The sequence below is a fragment of the Podarcis muralis genome, chromosome 17 (assembly GCF_964188315.1).
Source record: "Podarcis muralis chromosome 17, rPodMur119.hap1.1, whole genome shotgun sequence".
Lineage (NCBI taxonomy): Eukaryota > Metazoa > Chordata > Lepidosauria > Squamata > Lacertidae > Podarcis > Podarcis muralis.
In genome coordinates this window covers 3,665,901-3,677,800 of record NC_135671.1, presented here as the reverse complement: position 1 = coordinate 3,677,800, position 11,900 = coordinate 3,665,901, and positions in this window count along the sequence as shown.

Genomic DNA, 11,900 nt, shown 5'->3' with positions numbered 1-11,900 from the left:
CCGTCACTTCCCTTGTTGCAAAAAGCCTGGTTCTTGGAGGAAGCAAGTTTGTTGCTCGTGAGCTTCAAATCCATTTTAATTGCATAGCCCGAATTTGCTGGCATGTGACTGAATCCTGACCAAAAATAGAGACAGTCTGGAAGTGCGCACTGACTCAGTGTTTTGAGTTGCCATGCTAGATGCATATGTGGGTGAGGAGAAAACACAGTTGCAAACAATGAACACAAAGGCAAAGTCTGTCTTCACCCTGGGGTCCAAATTAGATGTTTGTTTAAACACAGATTTTTGCTACAATCATTTTGCAAGTGGGAAGATGGCAGTGACATTTAAGGAGAGAAGAGGGCAGGAGAGTGACGTGCAGGGAATCCTTCCCCTTGCCTGCCTCTCCTCTCAACAAGCGTTTCTCTCCTGGCCAAATCACATTTTGATTATTGGAATCTGTCTGCATACCCTCTAACTTTTCTTCAATGAAAATAGGGATGTCCTATTCCATTATTCCCCTTCATGGATCACTGCCTTGCCGTGGCGAAGGGGCTTGAAGAACTCAGAGAAGCAAAGAACTATGCCATACAGGGCAACCAAGATGGACAGGTCATAGTGGAGAGTTTTGACCAAACGTGATCCACCTGGAGCAGGAACCGGCAAGCCACTCCAGTATCCCTGCCAAGAAAACTCCATGGACAAAGACAACAGGCATATAAAAGTTATATCCAGTATATCTGAAGGAGCGTCTCCTCCCCCATCGTTCTGCCCGGACGCTGAGGTCCAGCTCCGAGGGCCTTCTGGCGGTTCCCTCACTGCGAGAGGCCAAGTTACAGGGAACCAGGCAGAGGGCCTTCTCGGTAGTGGCGCCCGCCCTGTGGAACGCCCTCCCATCAGATGTCAAAGCGATAAACATCTACCTGACATTCAGAAGACATCTGAAGGCAGCCCTGTTCAGGGAAGTTTTTAATATGTGACATTTTAGTGTATCTTTCATCTTTGTTGGAAGCCGCCCAGAGTGGCTGGGGAAACCCAGCCAGATGGGTGGGGTATAAATAATAAATTATTATTATTATTATTATTATTATTATGATGATGATGATGATGATGACGCTGGAAGATGAGCCCCTCAGATCAGAAGGCGTCCAACATGCTACTGAGGAAGAGTGGAGGACAAGTGTAAGTACAACCCTGCACTGTCCCTGAATCTGGGTTTGGGGGAACCTGTACAAAGGATTTCGGTGGGGGGTCTCAGGGGGAAGAGAGGGAGGAAAGTCCCATTGTGGTCCACTCATGCAATTATTTAATTGAATATCACCCTAAGTCTGCATGTCGAGCTGCTGTTAAAGGCATAGCTACAATGGCCGCTTGAAAACACTACTTGGGCAGAAAGTGGAATCTTTTAAAATCATAGGCTACCCACAACCAGTAGCATTTGGTCGGGGGAGGCACTAGCATATCTCCCAACGCTGACATTGCTGTGGCTTACAAGAAGGTAGAGGAGGAAGGAGGTGAGGTTGATGTGGTGTGAACACACTGGCATGAGCACCAGTTTGGCTGCACCGGTGTGTTTGCACTGTGCCAACCTTACTCAGCCCTGCCAGCACCAGCCATGTCAGTAATGGGAGGTCATGTAAGTGCCAGGACCTTAACCTGCCGACAGTGCTAGCTGCAACCCAACATGGAAACCCTATCCATAATCCTACCAAATCTAGTTGGTTTAATAGCAGTATTAAGCTAGCAAGATCTTGTGAGATCTTCCTGAAATCTCACAAGATCTCATGAGCTCTGTAAGATCTTGCAAGAGCTTAGTGAGATCTCACAAGATCTCATCAGAATCTGCCATTTTTGCTGCCAGGCACCGCTGCAAAATCCAGGCAAGGGAGGCTTGGGCAATAGTGAAATTCTCAGCATGTTGTACGCTGAAAGAAAATTATATGAAAATGATGTACCGGTGGTATTTGACTCCTAGTAAGCTTGCAAAAGGGACGCGGGTGGCGCTGTGGGTTAAACCACAGAGCCTAGGACTTGCTGATCAGAAGGTCGGTGGTTCGAATCCCCGTGACGGGGTGAGCTCCCGTTGCTCAGTCCCTGCTCCTGCCAACCTAGCAGCTCGAAAGCATGTCAAAGTACAAGTAGATAAATAGGTACCACTCTGGCAGGAAGGTAAACGGCGTTTCCCTGCGCTGCTCTGGTTCGCCAGAAGCGGCTTAGTCATGCTGGCCACATGACCCGGAAGCTGTATGCCGGCTCCCTCAGCCAATAAAGCGAGATGAGTGCCACAACCCCAGAGTCGGTCACGACTGGACCTAACGGTCAGGGGTCCCTTTACCTTTTTAAGCTTGCAAAAATGTATAAGACAAGTGCAAATATCTGCTGGAAATGTAAGCAAAAGGAAGGCACCTTCTATCATATGTGGTGGACCTATAAGGTACTAAAAGCATTCTGGGTAATGATAAGGTTTATAAACACATAATGAAGTGTTAAACATTGAGAAACATGCCTATACAGGACTGCCTTCAGATGTCTTCTAAAGGTTGTATAGTTATGTACTTATCTCCTTGGCTTGGGGATCGCATATCTCCATACCCTCCAACATTTCTCTGATGAAAATAGAGACGTCTTAAGGAAAAGTGGGACATTCTGGAATCAAATCAGAAACTGGGGTGGCTTCTGTAAATCCCTGGAAAATAGGGATACTTTGAAGGTCTGGTAACCTAACTCCCTGGTTAGAACCCCCAGCTACCCACAATTTCTCCTTGTGTTTTGTTGCAGGTATATTCTGCAAAATGTTTTTCACATAACAACAGTGCACTAGCATGGGATTTGTTCTGCTTTATTAGTCGTTATGCAATGCATCCCCAATGCTACCACGTTACTGCTGTTGGGAGGGGCTAGAGAGCAATAAAAGCAGGACAAAACAACAACAAGCCCCAACAATTTGTGGCATGAAAAGGTATTGGCAGCTCCCAACAGAAGAAGAAGAAGAAGAAGAAGAAGAAGAAGAAGAAGAAGAAGAAGAAGAAGAAGAAGCAACAAAACATCAAACATTAACAACTTCCCTAAACAGGGCTGCCTTCATATGTCTTCTAAAAGTCAGTTGTTTATTTCCTTGACATCTGATGGGAGGGCGTTCCACAGGGCGGGTGCCACTACCGAGAAGGCCTTCTGCCTGGTTCCCTATAGCTTCACTTCTCACAGTAAGGGAACCACCAGAAGGCCCTCAGAGCTGGACCTCAGTGTTCGGGCTGAACAAAGGGGGTGAAGACGCTCCTTTAGGTATACTAGGCCAAAGCTGTTTAAGGCTTTAAAGGTCAGCAATAGCACTATGAATTGTGCTCAAAAACGTACTGGACGCCAATGTAGGTCTTTCAGGACTGGTGTTATGTGGTCTCGGCGGCCACAAAACCTTTGCAGGTGAGAATAATATTGAAAATGGGATTGTGTATGATTATCCTGATAGCATAATGAGCGCAAATCATCAGGCATGTGCCATGAAATTAACATCTCGAGGGCCTAGTTACAGCAAAGGGGTGTGACTCAAAATTTTGCTGTCTTTATGCAGTCGACAAAATGGACAACATGCTAAATGTTATGAGCACTGTGTATATGGAAACATTGGCACCCCAGCAGAACTCAAGCTGTCTTATTACGAAGCCTCTGGGTTGTACATGCAATCTTCCAGATCACTGGGCCATGGGAAGCTCTGGTGAAGGTGATGGCGTCGTATGTCTCTGGGATTGTGCTTGTACTCTGCTCTGTGTGTGGGAAGGGCAAGTGAGAAATAGGTTCCACGATGTCATCAAGCTGTTCCAGACATTGCTCAGTTAATTGATAGCTTTTCTGCGAGGAGTCTGCTGCAGCGTCCACAACTGTGACATTATAATTGGCAACCGAGTTGGTGGTGGCAGGGCTGTGGAAATGGCCGTCATTGATGCCTGTGTCATGGACTGGCTGGATGCAGAGGAGTCGGTGGGAGGCACCAGCTGGGGAATCCCTAAGGGAACTCCCAGGGAAAGAAGGCTCACAGCCAGGGGAATGGTGGCGGGACCACAGTGAGTGGTCAGAGGAAGAAGACGGGACAAACGGGGAGGAGGCGGTGTCGGAAGCTGAAGAGGCAACAGGGTTTGGTGAGCAGGAAGAGTCTGGGGCAGAGAGCAGTCCAGAATCAGAGGCAGAAGCGGAGGCTGCAGAGGCTTGGGGCCAAGGGGCAGAGATGAGGCAGACTGTTGAAGCAGCCAAGGGGTCTCCTCCTGCTGCTGTGACCAGCTCCCCTCCTCCCTGTTCTCCCGGAACACAAAGAGGAATGAAGAGATCCCCGGGTGAAGCGAGCAGTGGAAAGTGGGGGCCTTCAGTCCTGACAACTAGCTCATTGGGGCAAGACATACTGGGAAGAGTTGCTGTGATCACTAGGCCTGAGCTGCTTTGATTCTTTGAAAAAGGGGTTAACTTCACTGACACTTGTGAGTTATTCCTGACTTGCCCCCACTCCCTCCTTGACACCATGTTAGCTCTTTCCGCTTTCCTACTGGGAGTGCCTAAGGAGCTTGATGGTGTTATGCCAACATGGGCTTAATGGCCACCTGTGAACCAGGACCTTAGAATTGTACTATCTGTCTCAAAACCCTGTGCTTAAGAACATGGTAAACACACGTCCTCCTCTCTGTGTCTGTGGGAGAACAGAGCACCTATTTGTGCGAGTGATTATGAGGCCCCAACTACCATGCGATATTAAACCGGAGCAAACAATCTGTTGCGCCATTTTGGGGAGCTAAAGAGGTGCCCAGGGCCCAGAAAGGAGCTTCAGGTGAAAGCAGCCAAGAGCGCAGGGAAGCAGCCAGTCAGGAGAGAAGGGCAGAGTCAGGCTGAAATGGTTGTTGAGGCGGCCTGGCTTTATCTGACTAATGAAAAGCAGCAAGCGTGTCGGAGAATGTGAGAGCAGCGGATCGATGGAGAGATAAAACCTGAGATGAAGGCAGCCGGGGAAGCAGACTGGTGGCGCTCGGAGGAGCGGGGGAAGAGGATGTGGGAGAGCAAACAAGGGCGGGAGTTTTGAGCGGTGGCACTCCCTCACATTGCAGGGAGGGCAAATGTTAGTTGGGTGCAAAAATTAATTGGATTGAAGCGGAGGCTCTGCACATCCCTCTGGAAAGTGATGGCGGGTCTTGGTGTGGGGGCAGTTGCTCCAAGCAGATCAAAAGAAGCGGCTTGTGGCTTCTGTGTGGTTATAATGGGGCTGCTGCCTCTGCTCTGAGCCAGGAGCAGACAGGCAGCTGTGATCCACAACGGGGAGCATTATGCTCTTGTGCAGCAGGGGCTGGTGGTGTGGAAGGCAGGGAGCCCAACAATGGGTAAAGTCAATGGCAGGCAGAGCCCACTAATTTTAGTTTTGTTCTCCTCCTCCTCCCACCTGAGTTTGACAACAGTGAAACAAACAAAGAGAAGAAAGAAGCCGGGGCCAGGCCCCAAACAGTTTATAAGTAAGAAGGCAGGCAGGTGTGGATTGGCTGAGGGTACAGTAAAGATGGTGAGCCAGTCCCCCCTAACCCCGATGGAATAGCCTCCACTGTCTACACACACTGACACACACAGATAACTAATAATAATATTAATATGCCGCCCATCTGACTGGGTTGTCCCAGCTATTCTGGACAGCTTCCAACAAATGGAAACACATCAAACATTTAAAAAATCCTTATACAGGGCAGCCTGCAGATGTCTTCTAAAAGTCAGATAGTTGTTTGTTTCCTTGACATCCACAGGGTAGGCGCCACTACCAAGAAAGTCCTTTGCCTTGTTCCCTGTAGCTTTACTTCTCGCAGTGAGGGAACCAGCAGAAGGCCCTCGGAGCTGGATCTGTGTCCAGGCTGAATGATGGAGTTGGAGACGCTCCTTCAGGTATGCAGGGCCAAAGCTGTTTAGGGCTTTAAAGGTCAGCACCAACACCTTGAGTTGTGCCTGGAAACGTACTGGGAGCCAATGTAGGTCTTTCAAGACCGGTGCTATGTGGTCTCGGAGGCCACTCCCAGTCACCAGTCTGGCAGTCGCATTCTGGATTAGTTGTAGTTGCCAAGTCACCTTCAAAGGTAGCTCCACGCAGAGCACCTTGCAGTGGTCCAAGTGGGAGATAACCAGAGCATTTACCACTCTGTCGAGACAGTGCACGGGCAGGTAGGGTCTCCACCGGCATACCAGATGGAGCTGATAGACAGCTGTCCTGGACACAGAATTGACCTGTGCCACCACAGAAGCTGTGAGTCCAAAATGACTCCCAGGCTGCGCACCTGGTTCTTTAGGGGCACAGATAGCAGGTAACCCACCACACCTGCCCTACCCCTGTCCCCCGAAACAGTACTTCTGTCTTGTCAAGATTCAATCTCAATTTGTTAGCCGCCATCCACCCCGCAACTGCCTCTAGACACCAACATAGGACATTCTCTGCCTTCACTGGTTCCAACTGAAATGAGAGGTGGAGCTGGGTACCATCACATGTACACACACACACACACTGGTACAAATGGATGTCAGACTCCCTAAAGCAGATTTTGCCACCTTTGTGCCCCCAAATGCTTTTGACTCCAACTCCCCTCGGCTGTAGCCCATCAATGAGGGTATTCCACATTTTGGGAACTGCAGGTCTTATCCCCTGTAATGTGAGTGTGCCTTATAGTAGCTCCCTTCTGGACTGGTAAAACATACTCACCTAGTTTTGGGGAATTCTTTGAAATCAATGTGTTCCTGTCTAACTTTTGAATTACATTTCTTTTCTGTGGGAACTGATAGATGGGCAGACAATGAAAATGGGTCATGAAGACTCTCATTATGGCCAAAATGTTCTCGAACACTGGAAGAAGAAATCCTCTCCAACAATCACCGAAGAATAGAAGACTTCAATGCGCTTCCCATGTTTCAATGTGCAGCTTATTATGGAGAACAGCTACCAAACACGTATTGGGAAATGTGGATCGGCATAAAACGATCTGGGGTCACCAGCATGGTGCTTGTAAGTGCCTGTGTGCCTGCCAGTTCCTCCTGTGAAAGGTCTTAGTAAACATCGCCATAAAAATCCACAGGGCATGAGGAACTGCCTTCTCTCCCTGCTCTGTTCCTGCTCATCCTCTCCTACACTGAATATGTACATCCCCTTTAAAATGTCCGCATTTCTTTGGATGCTGGGGAGATGCTTGAATTACTAAGGAACTATTTTAACAGAGAACTTGTGGAGGGGAAAGAATCACGCTTTCTCTTCCTGTGGCAACATCCTCTAACAGTGTAATTCGAAAAGATGTTCATCGAAAGCTTTTAATGCAAACCTTTTTTGAAGCTTGAATTTCACAAGTATGGACAAATAAATGATCTCACAAAAGGAACATCAAGCTAGAAGAAAAGGACTCGCATCTTCTATACAACATGTTATCATTTCATTGGCTTCATTGGAACCCAGCCCTCCCTCAGGCAGCTGGTTGCCCACTTTTGAGTCCTGATAGAGGAGCCAACTCCTAGAACCCAAGGAGTCTTTGCCCCCTCAATAAGGTTCAGTGATACCTCGGGTTAAGAACTTAATTCGTTCTGGAGGTCCATTCTTAACCTGAAACTGATCTTAACCTGAGGAACCACTTTAGCTAATGGGGCCTCCCGCTGCTGCCGCAACGCCGCGATTTCTGTTCTCATCCTAAAGCAAAGTTCTTAACCCGAGGTACTATTTCTGGGTTAGCGGAGTCTGTAACCCAAGGTACTACTGTATATGAAGGGGCCGAGCCCCCCCAAAGTTGATGGGCATTGCCATTTAAATAATGTGTGTGACCATGTCATGTGGTCAATTATGTAGGGTAGGGGTTGGCTGTCTCCCCCCCTCTAATATTTTATTTAAGTTGGCACTCTGCTAGACCAGTTGGTCTATTGGCCTGATCCAGCAGGCTTTTCTTATGTGTTTGACTCAGATTCCTAGGAATGTAAATGACACAACTCAAAGAAATATCAGTGTATAGTCAACATTTATAAATTATCATCGTTCCTGGGAATCATAACATGGGGGGAAATTAGGAATACTTTTTTATTGTCAAATTGTATTATTAAAAACAGAGGTTCCTCATTGGCAAGGAAGGTTTTTTTAGAAAAAACCTCAATCAGTGTATAATTTTTATGAAATAATAAATAAATAAGGGAGGTGTACTCTGTACGCATTTGTGCCCCTTATTCCTGAGAGTCACTGATACCTCATGCAAATTTTCACCCCCTAAGCTCTTTTTATCCCTCATCAGGGGTGCCAACTTGAATAAAATATTGTGGGAGCCTAGCTAAGTAAGGCCTGCCCTGCACAAATGTTCACATGGCACAGAGCACACACACCATTTGAATGGACATGCCCACCAACTTTGTGGGAGCCCAGCCCCATCAAATATTTCATTGGGGAACCCAAAGCCCCCACAGCCCCTGGGAGTTGGCTCCTCTGTCCCTTATTTGACCCCTGGAGTTTTATTAACCCAGGAGGGGTCATTATCAACCATTCTGGGAAACCCTAGATGAGAAAAGAATCAAGGTCCCTTCCTGATCTATGGTGCTACAAAATATTATGTCCATTGACTTCCCTCTCCTTCTCCAAAACCAGCAGAGTTTAGTGCAGGGGTCAGTAAACTTTTTCAGCAGGGGGCCGGTCCACTGTCCCTCAAACCTTGTGGGGGGCCGGACTATATTTTGAAAAAGAATATTGAATGAATTCGATTGCCCCACAAATAACCCAGAAATGCTTTTTAAATAAAAGCACACATTCTACTCATGCAAAAACACGCTGATTCCCGGAACTGTCCATGGGCCAGATTTCAAAGGCGATTGAGCCAGATCCGGCCCTGGCCTTAGGTTGCCTACCCTAAGAAGCGGACACGGAGCAATGGATCCAAACTACAAGAAAGAAGATTCCACCTAAACATTAGGAAGAACTTCCTGACAGTATGAGCTGTTCGACAGTGGAATTTGCTGCCAAGGAGTGTGGTGGAGTCTCCTTCTTTGGAGGCCTTTAAGCAGAGGCTTGACAACCATATGTCAGGAGTGCTCTGATGGTGTTTCCTGCTTGGCAGGGGGTTGGACTCGATGGCCCTTGTGGTCTCTTCCAACTCTAGGATTCTATGATACCCATGGTTTAGTGGCATCTTAGAAACTAACAAATACATTGTGGCATGAACCACTTCATTGGTGAGGCCAGAACCACTTTTACTGGATTTAGACTATTTTGTTCTGGCTGAAACATCTTCTGTTGTTTTAGTTGTTTTCCTAATTCAAATTTTGTTGTTTTTGTAATTTAAATTGTTTTATCTGTTTTCATAATGGTGTGTTATATTGTCATAACTTATCACCTGGCAACTTACGGCGAACAGTTGGTAAAAAATAACTTACAAATAAATGGGAGGGACAATTACTTTCTTTAGTGAGCAAGCAACGTATACCCAATACATTAAGTTCAGAGCTCAGTGTCAAATTTGCTCACGAATTCCAACATAGCTGCCTCGCGCTAGAGTTTCCTTTCGAATTTTCGGCATGTAGGGATGGTTCTGCTACAGAACGTCCTAGGAAATTTCAATGTTCCCTCGCTGCTCTCCAAGCGCTACCATTTCAATGTCTTCCTTGCAAATGCCCCATACTGTGCTAAAATGGAACATTTCTCTCATGCTCCTTACATAACTTGGTGACTCTTCCGGCGGATTCTCCAGGAAACTAGTAATTTTGTAAAGGAAACTTGGGAAGGAAAGTCATGTCGCACAGCCACACATAAAACACCTTTAGAACGCTGGACCTTTCCAGGAGGCTACACTCGGCTACTTTTTAATTAAATGCCTAGAGAAAGACTTCACACATGACTCGGCAAGGTGAATAGCTGTTTGATAGTGGGCCTCAGCAGTATGACTGGGCACCGAACTTTAGTGTCGCCATGTGTTTGAATTCCACATTTAAGAATTGAATTATTCTTAAATAATTTTTTATGCTAGAATATTCATAAACTAGGGTATTGTGAAATCAGGCTTGTGTGGTGAATAATGTGTTGGATTTTGTGTGATACTACCATGTTTGCATCCCTGCCTAGCCATCATATTCAACAGATGACCTTGAGAAAATCACCATCCTGTGGCCTGTGCTACCTCACAGTGTGTGTGTGTTCACATTATTGCCCTAGAGAGGAGTGCAGTTATTTCTCCGCTCCCTATTATGCCCCCCTACAACATCAGCAGTGGCACACGGGTGGCGCTGTGGGTTAAACCACAGAGCCTAGGACTTGCCGATCAGAAGGTCGGCGGTTCAAATCCTCGCGACGGAGTGAGCTCCCGTTGCTCGGTCCCTGCTCCTGCCAACCTAGCAGTTTGAAAGCTCATCAAAGTGCAAGTAGATAAATAGGTACCGCTCTGGCGGGAAGATAAACGGCGTTTCCGTGCACTGCTCTGGTTCACCAGAAGCGGCTTAGTCATGCTGGCCACATGACCCGGAAGCTGTACGCCGGCTCCCTCAGCCAATAAAGCGAGATGAGCACCACAACCCCAAAGTCGGTCACGACTGGACCCAATGGTCAGGGGTCCCTTTACCTTTACAACATCAGCATGGCTTCATTAGTGTCAGATTCATTTCTGTTTGCAATGACAGGGCAGGCTATCTTTACCCGATGCCAGGGGTGAGGAAACCTTTTATGGCCTAATCTCCTAGTGAACCAAATTTGACAGGTGGGTGGTGCAATCCTAACCATGTCTGCATGCACACCATGCATTTAAAGTACGGGTATTTACACTCCCTAGAAATCCTGGGAAGTGTAGTTTAAGGATGCTGGGAATTGTAGCTCTGCAAGGAGTAAGCCACAGTTCCATCCATTCTTTCAGGGCGGGGTGGACACCTATTAAATACATGGTGTGACTACACACTCCAGAAGTAAGCACTATTGAATCTAGTGGCGTTTTGTTGTTGTCGTTTAGTCGTGTCCGATTCTTCGTGACCCCCTGGACCAGAGCACGCCAGGCACTCCTGTCTTCCACTGCCTCCCACAGTTTGGTCAAACTCATGCTGGTAGCTTCGAGTGGTGTTTACTCCCGGGTAATTGCAATTTGGACTGCAGCCTTAGGCTGGAAGTGTTGATAATAGATCAATAGTTCAGTTTAGTTTATTACATTTTCATATTGCTACATACACCCAAAAGGAGTCCTGAAGCAATTTACAGGACAATAAAATACAAAAATACAATGCACAGTGGCAAGTTCATTAGCACAAAAAAAGATATGGAAATACTAAAAGTTTTCCTTAAAAAGAATTCCACTACTAACTCCAGAATGAACACAAAAACAGCCACCGAAAGCCAAACCGTTAATGTTCTTCAATTGGCCAGGAGACTAAAAGTGTATTCATCTGTTGCTGAAAATATGACAAAGTAGGGGCCAAGGAAGTTTCTCTGGAAATATCATTCTACAATTGGTGGGTCTGTTGCTTGTTGCAACAGACAGATGGACAGACAGACAGACAGACAGACACACAGACAGACAGACAATATCGGATGGTGTCTTACTGTTCCTCATACTGGAAAGAGCCTCTTTCCAGCCAACAGCAATGAAAAATCAGAGCCTCTCATGGTCTTTTGAAGGGTCCCTCAGCTGAACACAGTTTTTGTGTGAAACTATCACGCCCCCTTTTCAATGACAATTGCACAGTGGCCCATCTTCATATACAGAGAGAGGGGACAGTCTCTTTTTACTATAAAACACACACCATACTTTTGTCAGATTTTGTCCAGTTTTAAACACAGACATACAGTTGAGTTGACCACAAACTTGACATGAGCCAACAGTGTGACGCGGCAGCTAAAAAAGCCAATGCAATTTTGGGCTGCATCAATAGGAGTATAGCATCTAGATCAAGGGAAGTAATAGTGCCACTGTATTCTGCTCTGGTCA